Genomic DNA, 16,415 nt, shown 5'->3' with positions numbered 1-16,415 from the left:
CTCTCCATCTAACAAACATTTGAGAGAAAGCGTAAATTCCCACCTAGCCACCATCGATCCCTGGCCCTGAATGCCAGCATTTCTAAACTACTGGCCTATGAAATGCTGTCATTTAGGCTGGTGGACACAGACAGCTTCAAACAGCTCATGTCGCTTGCTGTCCCACAGTATGTTGTTCCCAGCCGGCACTACTTCTCCAAGAGAGCCGTGCCTTCTCTGCACAACCAAGTATCCGATAAAATCAAGTGTGCACTGCGCAACGCCATCTGTGGCAAGGTCCACCTAACCACAGATACGTGGATCAGTAAGCACGGCCAGGGACGCTATATCTCCCTAACTGCACACTGGGTAAATGTAGTGGCGGCTGGGCCCCAGGCGGAGAGCTGTTTGGCGCACGTCCTTCCGCCGCCAAGGATCGCAGGGCAACATTCTTTGCCTCCTGTCTCCTCCTCCTCCTACTCAGCTTCCTCCTCCTTTTCTTCCACCTGCTCATCCAGTCAGCCACACACCTTCACCACCAACTTCAGCACAGCCCGGGGTAAACGTCAGCAGGCCATTCTGAAACTCATATGTTTGGGGGACAGGCCCTACAACGCACAGGAGTTGTGGCGGGTTATAGAACAACAGACCGACGAGTGGTTGCTGCCGGTGAGCCTCAAGCCCGGCCTGGTGGTGTGCGATAATGGGCGAAATCTCGTTGCAGCTCTGGGACTAGCCGGTTTGACGCACATCCCTTGCCGCATGTGCTGAATTTGGTTGTGCAGAAGTTCATTCGCAACTACCCCGACATGTCAGAGCTGCTGCATAAAGTGCGGGCCGTCTGTTCGCGCTTCCGGCGTTCACATCCTGCACTACAGCGTAACTTCGGCCTTCCCGCTCACCGCCTCATATGCGACGTGCCCACCAGGTGGAACTCCACCTTGCACATGCTGGACAGACTGTGCGAGCAGCAGCAGGCCATAGTGGAGTTTCAGCTGCAGCACGCACGGGTCAGTCGCACTGCGGAACAGCACCACTTCACCACCAATGACTGGGCCTCCATGCGAGACCTGTGTGCCCTGTTGCGCTGTTTCGAGTACTCCACCAACATGGCCAGTGGCGATGACGCCGTTATCAGCGTTACAATACCACTTCTATGTCTCCTTGAGAAAACACTTAGGGCGATGATGGAAGAGGAGGTGGCCCAGGAGGAGGAGGAGGAGGAGGAAGAGGGGTCATTTTTAGCACTTTCAGGCCAGTCTCTTCGAAGTGACTCAGAGGGAGGTTTTTTGCAACAGCAGAGGCCAGGTACAAATGTGGCCAGACAGGGCCCACTACTGGAGGACGAGGAGGACGAGGATGAGGAGGAGGTGGAGGAGGATGAGGATGAAGCATGTTCACAGCGGGGTGGCACCCAACGCAGCTCGGGCCCATCACTGGTGCGTGGCTGGGGGGAAACGCAGGACGATGACGATACGCCTCCCACAGAGGACAGCTTGTCCTTACCTCTGGGCAACCTGGCACACATGAGCGACTACATGCTGCAGTGCCTGCGCAACGACAGCAGAGTTGCCCACATTTTAACGTGTGCGGACTACTGGGTTGCCACCCTGCTGGATCCACGGTACAAAGACAATGTGCCCACCTTACTTCCTGCACTGGAGCGTGATAGGAAGATGCGCGAGTACAAGTGCACGTTGGTAGACGCGCTACTGAGAGCATTCCCAAATGTCACAGGGGAACAAGTGGAAGCCCAAGGCAAAGGCAGAGGAGGAGCAAGAGGTCGCCAACGCAGCTGTTTCACGGCCAGCTCCTCTGAGGGCAGGGTTAGCATGGCAGACATGTGGAAAAGTTTTGTCACCACGCCACAGCTAACTGCACCACCACCTGATACGGAACGTGTTAGCAGGAGGCAACATTTCACTAACATGGTGGAACAGTACCTGTGCACACCCCTCCACGTACTGACTGATGGTTCGGCCCCATTCAACTTCTGGGTCTCCAAATTGTCCACGTGGCCAGAGCTAGCCTTTTATGCCTTGGAGGTGCTGGCCTGCCTGGCGGCCAGCGTTTTGTCTGAACGTGTATTCAGCACGGCAGGGGGCGTCATTACAGACAAACGCAGCCGCCTGTCTACAGCCAATGTGGACAAGCTGACGTTCATAAAAATGAACCAGGCATGGATCCCACAGGACCTGTCCATCCCTTGTGCAGATTAGACATTAACTACCTCCCCTTAACCATATATTATTGTACTCCTGGGCACTTCCTCATTCAATCCTATTTTTATTTTCATTTTACCATTATATTGCGGGGCAACCCAAAGTTGAATGAACCTCTCCTCTGTCTGGGTGCCGAGGCCTAAAAATATCTGACAGTGGTCTGTTCCAGTGGTGGGTGACATGAAGCCTGATTCTCTGCTATGACATGAAGACTGATTCTCTGCTGAGTCGCTGACATGAAGCCTGAATCTCTGTTATGGGACCTCTCTCCTCTGTCTGGGTGCCGGGGCCTAAATTATATGACAATGGACTGTTCCAATGTTGGGTGACGTGAAGCATGATTCTCTGCTATGACATGAAGACTGATTCTCTGCTATGGGACCTCTCTCCTCTGTCTGGGTGCCATGGCCTAAAAATATCTGACAGTGGCCTGTTCCAGTGGTGGGTGACATGAAGCCTGATTCTCTGCTATGACATGAAGACTGATTCTCTGCTGACATGAAGCCAGATTCTATGTTATGGGACCTCTCTCCTCTGTCTGGGTGCCGGGGCCTAAATTATATGACAATGGACTGTTCCAATGTTGGTTGACGTGAAGCATGATTCTCTGCTATGACATGAAGACTGATTCTCTGCTGACATGAAGTCTGAATCTCTGCTATGGGACCTCTCTCCTCTGCCTGGGTGCCTGGGCCTAAATATCTGACAATGGACTGTTCCAGTGGTGGGTGACGTGAAGCCTGATTCTCTGCTATGACATGAAGACTGATTCTCTGCTGACATGAAGCCAGATTCTCTGCTATGGGACCTCTCTCCTCTGCCTGGGTGCCTGGGCCTAAATATGTGACATTGGCCTGTTCCAGTGGTGGGTGACGTGAAGCCTGATTCTCTGCTATGACATGAAGCCTGATTCTTTGCTATGACATGAAGACTGATTCTCTGCTGACATGAAGCCAGATTCTATGTTATGGGACCTCTCTTCTCTGCCTGGGTACCGGGGCCTAAATATCTGACAATGGACTGTTCCAATTTTGGTTGACGTGAAGCCTGATTCTTTGCTATGACATGAAGACTGATTCTCTGCTGACATGAAGCCTGATTCTCTGCTATGGGACCTCTCTCCAATTGATATTAGTTAATTTTTATTTATTTTATTTTTATTTTTATTCATTTCCCTATCCACATTTGTTTGCAGGGGATTTAACTACATTTTGCTGCCTTTTTCAGCCCTCTAGCCCTTTCCTGGGCTGTTTTACAGCCTTTTTAGTGCCGAAAAGTTCGGGTCCCCATTGACTTTCGGGTTCGGGACGAACTTCTCAAACCCGAACATCCAGGTGTTTGCTCAACTCTACTGATAAATTAAACCAAGCTTCGTCCGTCAAGTACAGAAAAGGGTCCAAATGTCAGCAATCAAGTCCAGTAATTTAAGTGTTTAGCTTTGTCAGATTCTTTCAGTTCCTGCACACATGTTATTGGGTACGGATTCATGTTCAGAGATTTCAGCAGACTGTTGGTAAATAGGGATAAAACCCCTGGGGGGATGGGCCACCCGGTCAGGCCTACTTACAACCCATTCCCTTAAATAAGAGACCGACAACCATTTTACTTTTAATGCTGGGTGATGATCGGCCACAGCTTACTTTATTTAATCATAACACCATAACTGTAAATGGCGCAGTATGCCGGCCGCTGGCCTCCCAGCGGGCAAGTCTGCCTTGTGCCATAACCAAACTCCATACAGAATTATATACCGCCAGCTGTGACTTGTTTTCATAACGTCAAAAACATCATTTATATTTCCATCATCATCCTTCTTTCCTTTTTTTTTTTTTTTTTTATTTCTTTTATATTATTATTATTATTTTCTTTTTTTTTTTTTGATTATAATTTTTTTTTTTTTTTTTTATAATACCTCGCGTGAGGAAAACGGATGCAATACATCAAAACCATCAACCTTTTCGGGGAGGGCGGGTGGGAACCAGCACATCCACCGTCAAGAGGAAGTGAAACGCTCACTCCCAGGAATATATAGCCCCTCAGCACCGCCCCATTCCCACTGGATCATGGGAAGGCCTCTGCTCACAAACCCTTAAAGGGGCCATGACCCCATTATTTACTCGGGGCAAAGGGGGATCAGGAAGTACCCCCAGTCTCTTATCACCCTCCATAGGCTGTCGGGCGCTCCCCAGACTGTTGGTAAATAGGGATAAAACCCCTGGGGGGATGGGCCACCCGGTCAGGCCTACTTACAACCCATTCCCTTAAATAAGAGACCGACAACCATTTTACTTTTAATGCTGGGTGATGATCGGCCACAGCTTACTTTATTTAATCATAACACCATAACTGTAAATGGCGCAGTATGCCGGCCGCTGGCCTCCCAGCGGGCAAGTCTGCCTTGTGCCATAACCAAACTCCATACAGAATTATATACCGCCACGGAGGAGACTCGTGCCTACACGTGGCTCCGACCACCACCCAGCAAAAACATGGCCTGCTCAATTCCATCCTGAATACCCGATAAGAATATATCAAGACCAATCTCATTAAGATGAACACCATCCGGCCTCATCAACGCCCGGTTGTCACCCTCTAGCTGCCTATGGCGCACAACCACTGCCCCCTTTGAACGCACAAACCGGGAGATCCGAGCGTTCACCGTACGCCTGCCCTTTTCTAAAGCCTCACCATCCCGGGCCCCGTGCCACACAACCCTTGGGACAATCTCTGACCACACTAGGACCATCTCCCTAAAAAATGACGGAAAACGCTCAACATCCGAACGCATAAGCGTCAACAATTCCGCCACTCGTAAATGGCATAGGTCATTACCCCCGGCATGGATCACCAAGATCACCGGACCCACCGAACGTACACCAATCTCGACCACCTCCGTGAGTAATTGTGACCACCGTAGGCCCCGAACACCTCTCCACAGGACGTCCACGTTCCGGAATCCAAGATTGCGCCCGCCAGGCCGACATTCGGCCCGCTGTGCCGCCCAAAATACGTAGGAGTGCCCAACAATCCATACTGCTGGACGCTCAGCACCTGAAAAAATAACAACATTAGAGAAGAACCACCAGAATATAACCACGCCTGTAAAAGAACTGAACATTAACATGACATTCTTCAAATACCGTCATTATCCCTTATTATAAATACCATGCTTGTATTATTATTATTTTTTTTATTTTTATTTTTATTTTTTATTTTTTTTTTAAAGCAGCAAATCCGGCCGGACATATCGCGCAAAGCAAGATGAACGCCAGCGACCAATACGCATAATCTCCGCTTCAGGCAAACCCGCTCTAGCAGCCTCGGTAGCCGCCCCAATGCGGAACGAATGGGTGCCAAATTCCTTCGGATCCACACCAACTTCCGAAAGACACCGTCTAAAAACAGCCGTAAACTGAAACTTAGTCACCGGAGTCCCATCCTCATGCGAAAAGAAATTAGCACCATTGCGTCTTCTGTTCATGAATTCCCCCACCAAACTCACCGGGCAGGCGGGACCCAGAACAGGAAGAAGCGGGATCCACGCCCCGCGACCATACGGATCCGTCTTAGACCGGCGGACCCTAATGCGAAGGGCGTCATTGGCTAAAACTACATCCTGCACCAACAAACCACCCGCCTTCTTAAGAGACGGAGCCAATAATTCCCCAACACGCAATGCACCAAAGAAAGCGACACTAAAACTGGCAGCAAAAAGAGATTCCTCATATGCCGATCTACAAACGCTAGCGCAACAAACAATCAACCTACACAGTAAAGAAAATGACAACGGGCGACGCGACTCACGCGCTACATACGCCTTCCGCCAGCCCCGCATGGCCTGGCGAATCACGAAGTGTTTTGTTACATCCGTCCAACCACACAATTTAAAAAAGAAAGCCACCCCTGACAGCCGCCGCAGTGCAACAAGGGAAGACACACCTGAAGAATGCAAACGAAGCAACCATTCCACCGTGACCTCCAGCCGGATATCTTCACGAGAGGACACGTCCCTAGAACCCACCATCGACAACCACTCAGCCCAGGCCTTACCATGAGATTGCCACGTAGTTGGCGCGACCGAGGAGCTAATAAGCGACATCAGCTGTCCACCAGACGCCACAGGAACGGAGGACACTCCTTGCCACATTCGTCCGCCTCCGGATGAAGTTCCCGGAAGACCTGCCAATGAAAACGAGAGAGAGCATCAGCGACTCTATTATCTACCCCTGGGACATGACGGGCCCGAAAGTAAATGTTATAATCCAGGCACCGCAAAACCAGGTGACGAACTAACGCCAACACCGGAAGAGAAGAGGAAGACAAACGATTGATCACCTGCACAACTCCCAGATTATCAGACCAAAAACACACGTGCTTATTAGCTAACCGCTCTCCCCAAATCTCTACTGCCACCACAATAGGGAACAATTCCAATAGCGTCAGATTTTTGCACAAACCAGACTCCCTCCACGACTCCGGCCAAGGAGCGGAACACCATTCACTACCCAATATGGTACCGAAACCGCAGGACCCGGCCGCATCCGACCACAATGACAACTCTGAACTAACGATTTCCTTGGAAATATAGCAAGTATGGCCGTTATAACCATCTAAAAAGGAACGCCACACGCGCAGATCCGCCTTAAGGGACTTAGTCAACCTGATATGATGACCCGGAGAGGACACCCCTTTTGTGGCCAACGACAACCGGCGGGAAAAAACACGCCCCATAGGCATGACCCGGCATGCAAAACACAACAAACCCAACAGAGACTGAAGCTGCTTCAGCGTCACCTTCCTAACTGACATAAAACCTTCAATTAACTCCAATACCCTTTCTAACTTATCTCCAGGCAACCGAAAAACCATAGCAACCGTATCAATTTCGATCCCCAAAAAGGACAAGCACGTGACCGGGCCCTCCGTCTTCTCAGCCGAAATAGGGACCCCAAACCGTCCCATCAAGGACAAAAACAATGACAACAAGTACCTGCAACCCCCACCGCTGCTGGGGGAAACAAACAGGAAATCATCTAGATAATGTATCACAGACGACATCCCGGATTCAAATCTCACCACCCACTCCAAGAAGGAACTAAACAACTCAAAATAATGACATGATATGGAGCACCCCATCGGCAAACAAGTGTCATAGTAAAATTGCCCCTCCCAACAACCTCCCAACAAGTGAAAACAATCAGGGTGAACAGGGAGGAGCCTAAATGCCGACTCAATATCAGATTTAGCTAAAAGGGCCCCTTTACCTGCATCTCTGACCAGAGAGACCGCCCTGTCAAATGAAACGTAAGAAACAGATGCCTCTTCCTGAAGAATCGCATCATTCACCGAGGAGCCCTTAGGATGAGACAAATGATGAATCAAACGAAACTTCCCAACCTCCTTTTTCGGAACCACACCCCACGGGGACACCCTTAGGTTAGGAAATGGGATATAAGAAAACGGGCCTTCAATCCTGCCCAACTCGACCTCCTTAGCTAACTTCTCCCTCAACACCTCAGGATGATCCCTGGCGGACCTCAAATTATCACTAAAAACAGGTGACCGGTTGAGAACAAACGGGATAAAGAAACCCAACAAAAAACCAGAACGAATCTGAGAAGCAGCCTGCCTATCGGGGTACCTGTCTAACCACGGGGACATCGCGTCCACGCTCACCGGGGTCCTTACCCTCACTCTGGGCTGGAAACTTACTAAGTCTGGCTGTCTGTCCCGAACACCTATTCCCGGCGTGGGAGCCTCCACACACAGAGCATTCATGCTTGAACCTGCATGAACCTGCGTACTTGCAATTCCCTTCATTGAACGACCAGCACACTCCTGGGCGTCTGACGGCCACCGATGCATGGGCCTGTGAAGTGCCCGCACCGGCGGCCGCGCTCTGAAAGGGGTGTTGTCTTTGAGACAACATGAGCCGCAGCCATACATCAGTCGCTTTTACTCCCCAACCCACATCAGGCTGAAGGGCAAGGCGCCTCCTAAACTCCTCGTCATACCGCCACCATGCGCTGCCCCCGTGGGACTTGTAAGCACTATAAACAGTATCCACATAAACGAACATCTCTGAACATCGTTCAGGGTGTCGCTGACCCATGATGCATCCCAAAACCGCAAACGCCTGAAGCCAATTCCCAATAGTTTTGGCCACTTTCGGTCTACGCTCATACGGCTTATCCAGGACCCTGCGCTCCCTATCCACTGTATGCTGATCGACAGAAATAAGGGACCATATGTCTACGTAATGATTAGCCCAAATCTTTTCCTTAACCGACTCCTCCACATGTGAACCCAAGGGGGTAACCCCGCAGAAAAAAGCCTCCTTATGTATTCCCGCAGCCACAGGGGAAGGAGTTGGGCCCGTTACTGGGGCTGGGGAATCCTGCAATTTTTCTAACAAAGCCCGCATCAGCGATTCCATACCTGCCACAGAACCACTTTCCCCCCATGCCCCAGCAAATTGAAACTCACCAACCGGAACACTAGGAACCACCGGAGAAGGCACCTCCACGGGAACCGCCTGACTCTGAACCATCGGATGAACCAGGCTTGGGGCCCTGGACGTACAGCTCGGCGCTGACCTCACTCTTCTGCTCCGTGAAACTCTACCAGACTCCTCAGATGCGCCCGATGACAACTCCGAAGATGAGGGGGAACGCCACCTGGAGGATCTGGAGCGTCTCCGACTCCCTCGTGCCCTAGAATGGCGACGGGACGGACGCCTGCGATAAGTACGCTCACCCCTGCCATCTTCTAATGAAGAGGAGGGAGAGACAGAGACCTCCCTGCGTCTCCTCTGCCTGGGGACCACATCAACAGGTAGAATCTGGGAGGGAGGGGGCGGGGGGGTGTTCATAATGCGAGGGGGTGCCAACAGGACGCTCTGCGACCCACTGCCTGGGTCCCCAGACAGAGGTGCCGCCGCCGGCACAGACATCCCCTGCCCTACAGAAACCGGAGGGGGCAATAATTGAGAGGAGGGGGGTGTAGGGGGTAATTCCTCCCCCATCGCGCTTTCCCGGGCTCCCATACTACTCCTTGTACTCAGCGCGCCGCCAGCCGTAAACCCACTTCCGGGAGACGGAGGAAGGGGAGGAGCCACAGCGCTGCGCCGAGCCCGCCCACCATCCCTCCGCCCGCCGGAGCGGCCCGACCTGCCACGGCGCCTGGAAGGAACAGGTAAGCGCTCCCCAGACCTAGGAGAGCCCTGGGGACCGCTGCAATGGGTTGCAATGGGAGCAGGGGGGCTATGGCCAAGCCGCGCCGGGGGGCGGGAACGCCGCGCGGACCGCCGATCCCCCGAACGACAGGCAGAGCCGGCGGCAGGAACCGCCGGCTCAGTGATAACAACAGGCAGAGGGGCCGGAGTAGAAGAAGGCAAAGGGGAGTGCAGGCTCCCAAGGAATGCCCGCAGCCACCCCTCTCCTTCCTCCTGAAAGCGCGCAAGGAGGGAATCCCTCAGGGCCATATCTCCTGCGGACATGACAGCGGCAAGGGGTACCTCAACCAGCACATCCACCGTCAAGAGGAAGTGAAACGCTCACTCCCAGGAATATATAGCCCCTCAGCACCGCCCCATTCCCACTGGATCATGGGAAGGCCTCTGCTCACAAACCCTTAAAGGGGCCATGACCCCATTATTTACTCGGGGCAAAGGGGGATCAGGAAGTACCCCCAGTCTCTTATCACCCTCCATAGGCTGTCGGGCGCTCCCCACTCGCTGACACATCGTTTGTGATTCACCAACTTGCTGAGACAGTCTTCAAGTTGATTTTTGGGGGTTACTTTCAATCCGCTGCTGAATTTCATGCGCAACTTCAGCCGTACTGATCAATGGAGGCCTCAGTTTCTTCATGTTTGCAACAGAGCCAGTTTGATGCCATTTCCGAACCACACTCTGAATACAATGTTTAGCTGGTGGTTTGGTTCCTGGGTACTTGTCGGCAAAGGTCTCTTGCGTTTACTTTAATCAATCTGCTTCACACATAGCCTTCCACATTAACTATTTGCTGTTCCAGAGAGAAGACCTTTTTCTGACACAATAGGCTACGTTTATCAAACTGGATAATGAATCCTTCTTAGTTGCTGATAGCAACCAATCAGAGCTCACCTTTCAGTTCCTACAGAGCTCTGATTGGTTGCTATGGACAGCTAAGACAGATTAACCATTAAGCAGTTTAATTTGGAAATATTGGAGGCAGGATACTTTTTTGTGGGCCACCCTGGGATACTATCTGTACACAGTCTTTTCTTCATTTCGAGCTAGAACTTACTTGAGATGTTGTTATACAAAAATGGCCCCAGATTAACTAAGGGCTCATGCACACAAACCTGTGCCAGACGTTCTGTGCACTGGGAACCACAAATTGCGACCAAGGCCCGTATATTGCGGACCCGCAGTTTGCGGGCCGTAATACAGTCCTGGCCTGCACACGTTCGTGTGCATGAGCCCTTAGGCTGTCTAACTGTAAGACAAGTCATAAAAATGCACTGTAATGGGGAATCTGTGGACGACACTGTTATGGGGGATCTGTGAATGACACTGTTATGGGGGCATCTGTGGATGACGTACGGTTATGGGGGCATCTGTGGATGACGTACGGTTATGGGGGCATCTGTGGATTACACTGTTATGGGGATATCTGTGGATTACACTGTTATGGGGATATCTGTGGATGAATCTGTTATGGGGGATCTGTGGATGACACTGCTATGGGGGATCTGTGGATGACAAAGTTATGGGGGGATCTGTGGATGACACTGCTATGGGGGGATCTGTGGATGACACTGTTATGGGGGGATCTGTGGATGACACATATACAGCATCTTATGCTATATACACTGCTCAAAAAAATAAAGGGAACACTTAAACAACACAATGTAACTCCAAGTCAATCACACTTCTGTGAAATCAAACTGTCCACTTAGGAAGCAACACTGAGTGACAATCAATTTCACATGCTGTTGTGCAAATGGGATAGACAACAGGTGGAAATTATAGGCAATTAGCAAGACACCCCCAATAAAGGAGTGGTTCTGCAGGTGGGGACCACAGATCACTTCTCAGTTCCTATGCTTCCTGGCTGATGTTTTGGTCACTTTTGAATGCTGGTGGTTCTTTCACTCTAGTGGTAGCATGGGACGGAGTCTACAACCCACACAAGTGGCTCAGGTAGTGCAGCTTATCCAGGATGGCACATCAATGTGAGCTGTGGCAAGAAGGTTTGCTGTGTCTGTCAGCGTAGTGTCCAGAGCATGGAGGCGCTACCAGGAGACAGGCCAGTACATCAGGAGACGTGGAGAAGGCCGTAGGAGGGCAACAACCCAGCAGCAGGACCGCTACCTCCGCCTTTTAGCAAGGAGGAACAGGAGGAGCACTGCCAGAGCCCTGCAAAATGACCTCCAGCAGGCCACAAATGTGCATGTGCTGCTCAAACGGTCAGAAACAGACTCCATGAGGGTGATATGAGGGCCCGACGTCCACAGGTGGGGGTTGTGCTTACAGCCCAACACCGTGCAGGACGTTTGCCATTTGCCAGAGAACACCAAGATTGGCAAATTCGCCACTGGCGCCCTGTGCTCTTCACAGATGAAAGCAGGTTCACACTGAGCACATGTGACAGACGTGACAGAGTCTGGAGACGCAGTGGAGAACGTTCTGCTGCCTGCAACATCCTCCAGCATGACCGGTTTGGCATTGGGTCAATAATGGTGTGGGGTGGCATTTCTTTGGAGGTCCGCACAGCCCTCCATGTGCTCGCCAGAGGTAGCCTGACTGCCATTAGGTACCGAGATGAGATCCTCAGACCCCTTGTGAGACCATATGCTGGTGCGGTTGGCCCTGGGTTCCTCCTAATGCAAGACAATGCTAGACCTCATGTGGCTGGAGTGTGTCAGCAGTTTCTGCAAGACGAAGGCATTGATGCTATGGACTGGCCCGCCCGTTCCCCAGACCTGAATCCAATTGAGCACATCTGGGACATCATGTCTCGCTCTATCCACCAACGTCACGTTGCACCACAGACTGTCCAGGAGTTGGCAGATGCTTTAGTCCAGGTCTGGGAGGAGATCCCTCAGGAAACTGTCCGCCACCTCATCAGCAGCATGCACAGGCGTTGTAGGGAGGTCATACAGGCACGTGGAGGCCACACACACTACTGAGTCTCATTTTGACTTGTTTTAAGGACATTACATCAAAGTTGGATCAGCCTGTAGTGTGTTTTTCCACTTTAATTTTGAGTGTGACTCCAAATCCAGACCTCCATGGGTTGAAAATTTGATTTCCATTTTTTTATTTTTGTGTGATTTTATTGTCAGCACATTCAACTATGTAAAGAACAAAGTATTTCAGAAGAATATTTAATTAACTCAGATCTAGGATGTGTTATTTTTGTGTTCCCTTTATTTTTTTGAGCAGTGTATGTGTCATCCACAGATTCCCCTTATAACAGTGTCCCTGTGTAAATAGTGACCCCCAATACAGGGGGTGGAGGCTGGCAACTGATGTTGGAATCGCAGCAGATCCCGGTGCAGTCACTGTACTCTATTACACCGGGCCCCGCTCACAGCGTAATGCACCTGCTCCCTCACGCGTCTTCTCCTCCTGCTTCATTAATAAAGTGGGAGGAGCAGGCGTGTGACGGAGTGAGTGACGTTACGCTGCCGGCCGGCCTGCCTGCTATGGTAGTTTGGCAGTGAGTACTATAGAGGATTGCGCTAATGCAGAAGATTGCCATACTTTAACAAAGCTCCCATGACTACACTTTATATATGACTGCTGTGAGCGGGGCCCGGTGTAATAAAGTACAGTGATTGCACCGGGCCCAGCCACGATTCCAACACCAGTTGCCGACCTCCAGCCCCTCCTCCCTCCCCGCTGATACATCACAGGCCGCGCTGTGCAGCATAGCGGCCGACGATGTATCAGTGTCAGCACAGTAAAAATGGCAGTATTCGCTTTATAAGATGCACTGCCATTTCCCCCCCACTTTTGGGGAGGGGGGAGTGTGTCTTGTAAAGCGAAAAATACGGTATATAGCTAAAAGAAACATTTTTTTATTTATATTTACTGAACCCCCTTTTTACTGCACCCATTACAATAACTTTTTTACTTTATTAGTAACATACATACATAGTAACATAGTTTATAAGGCTGAAAAAAGACATCTGTCCATTTCAGCCTGTTATCCTGCAAGTTGATCCAGAGGAAGGCAAAAAAAAACTGTGAGGTAGAAGCCAATTTTCCTTACTTTAGGGGGGAGAATTCCTTCCCGGCTCCAATCAGGCAATCAGAATAACTCCCTGGATCAACGACCCCTCTCTAGTAGCTATAGTCTGTAATATTATTACACTCCAGAAATACATCCAGGCCCCTCTTGAACTCTTTTAGTGAACTCACCATCACCACCTCCTCAGGCAGAGAGTTCCATAGTCTCACTGCTCTTACCGTAAAGAATCCTCTTCTATGTTTGTGTACAAACCTTCTTTCCTCTAAACGCAGAGGATGTCCCCTCGTCACAGTCACAGTCCTGGGGATAAATAGATGGGAGAGATCTCTGTACTGACCCCTGATATATTTATACATATTAATTAGATCTCCCCTCAGTCGTCTTTTTTCTAACGTGAATAACCCTAATTTTGATAATCTTTCAGGGTACTGTAGTTGCCCCATTCCAGTTATTACTTTAGTTGCCCTCCTCTGGACCCTCTCCAGCTATGCTATGTCTGCCTTGTTCACTGGAGCCCAGAACTGTACACAGTACTCCATGTGTGGTCTGACTAATGATTTGTAAAGTAGTAGGAATATGTTCTCATCACGGGCACCTATGCCCCTTTTGATGCAACCCATTATCTTATTGGCCTTGGCAGCAGCTGCCTGACACTGTTTTTTGCAGCTTAGTTTGCTGTTTATTAAAATTCCTAGATCCTTTTCCATGTCAGTGTTACCGAGTGTTTTACCATTTAGTATGTACGGGTGACTTGCATTATTCCTTCCCATGGGCATAACCTTACATTTGTCAGTGTTAAACCTCATCTGCCACTTATCTGCCCAAGCCTGCAATCTATCCAGATCCCTCTGTAGTAGTATACTGTCCTCTTCAGTGTTAATTACTTTGCACAGTTTAGTGTCATCTGCAAAAATTGATATTTTACTATGCAAGCCCTCTACAAGATCATTAATAAATATATTGAAGAGAATAGGGCCCAATACTGACCCCTGAGGTACTCCACTAGTGACAGTGTCCCAATCTGAGTATGTACCTCTAATAACCATCCTCTGTTTTCTATCATTGAGCCAGTTACTTACCCACTTACAGACGTTTTCTCCCAGTCCGAGCATTCTCATTTTATATACTAACCTTTTATGTGGTACAGTGTCAAATGCTTTGGAGAAGTCCAGATACACGACATCCATTGATTCGCCGCTGTCAAGTCTAGAACTTACCTCCTCATAGAAACTGATTAAATTAGTTTGACATGATCGATCCCTCATGAAGCAATGGCGTTATTTGCTTATTTCCGTTAAGATGCTCTAACATAGCATCTCTCAGAAAACCTTCAAACAGTTTACCCACAACAGATGTTAAACTTACCGGCCTATAGTTTCCAGGCTCTGTTTTTGGACCCTTTTTGAATATTGGCACCACATTTGCCATGCGCCAATCCTGTGGGACATTCCCTGTCAGTATAGAATCTGCAAATATCAGAAATAAGGGTCTGGCTATGACATTACTTAATTCCCTTAGGATACGGGGGTGTATGCCATCCGGTCCTGGCGATTTGTCTATTTTAATCTTTTTAAGTTGTTGATGTACTTCTTCCTGGGTCAGACAGGACACTTTTAATGGGGAATTTATTTCAACATTCAGCATTTCATCTGACAGTTTCTTTTCCTCAGTGAATACATTGGAGAAAAAAACATTTAACAGCTTTGCTTTCTCCTCGTCGCTCTCTGCGACTCCCCCCTCATTACTCTTTAAAGGGCCAACACCTTCAGATTTATACTTTTTAACATTTATATAATTGAAGAACATTTTAGGGTTAATTTTACTCTCTTTGGCAATTAATCTCTCGCTCTCTAGTTTGGCCGCTTTTATTTGTTTTTTACATGTTCTATTTTTTTCCTTATAGTTTTTCAGTGCTTCCGTGCTACCCTCCTGTTTTAGTGTTTTATATGCTTTCTTTTTGTCATTTATTGCTTTCTTTACAGTTCTGTTTATCGACATTGGTTTCTTTTTGTTCCTTAACCTTTTATTCCCATACGGTATGTACCTCTCACAATGAGATTTTAGGATGCTTTTAAAGATATCCCATTTTGTGGCTGTATTTTTATTTGTGAGGACTTTATCCCAGTTAGTTAGGCCTATGGCCTCTCTTAGTTGGCTAAATTTAGCTTTTTTGAAGTTTGGTATTTTTGTTCCTCGCTGTAGAAACGCTCTTTTGAATGATAATTGGAAGGTTATTACTTTATGGTCACTATTTCCCAGGTGTCTCCCAACCTGCACGTCTGTTGTTCTGTCAGGTCTATTGGTTAATACTAAGTCCAGTATGGCCGTCCCTCTAGTCGGGTCCTGAACCAGTTGGGAGAGGTAATTGTCTTTGGTTATTGCTAAGAACCTTTATGAGATATACAAGTTTCAGTTTCCCAGTCTATAACTGGGTAGTTGAAGTCCCCCATAATAACCACCTCATTATGATTTGCCGCCTTGTCTATCTCATTTAGTAGTAGATTTTCTGTGGACTCTGGTATATTAGGTGGTTTATAGTAAACTCCTATTAGTAAATTATTGTTGTTTTTAGCTCCATGTATCTCTACCCACAGTGACTCCACATGTTCATGTCTCTCACTTATATCTTCACGGAGTGTGGGCTTTAGACAGGACTTTACATAAAGGCAGACCCCTCCCCCTCTCCGGTTTTGACGATCCTTTCTAAACAGACTGTAACCTTGTACATTAACTGCCCAGTCATAGCTATCATCCAGCCATGTCTCAGTTATTCCCACTATGTCATAGTCCTCCTCACACATCACTAATTCCAGTTCACCAGTTTTATTAGTCAGGCTTCTGGCATTAGTATACATACATTAGAGAGGTTTATGTATATTTTTTACCCTACACCTTTCCTTCTGAACTGTTCTAGTCCCTCCTTCCATTCCTCCCCCAGTCCCACTACCTTGCCCCCGGTCTCTATCTGCAC

This window comes from Bufo bufo, chromosome 5 (genome assembly GCF_905171765.1).
Source record: "Bufo bufo chromosome 5, aBufBuf1.1, whole genome shotgun sequence".
Lineage (NCBI taxonomy): Eukaryota > Metazoa > Chordata > Amphibia > Anura > Bufonidae > Bufo > Bufo bufo.
This window is presented reverse-complemented; position numbering follows the sequence as displayed.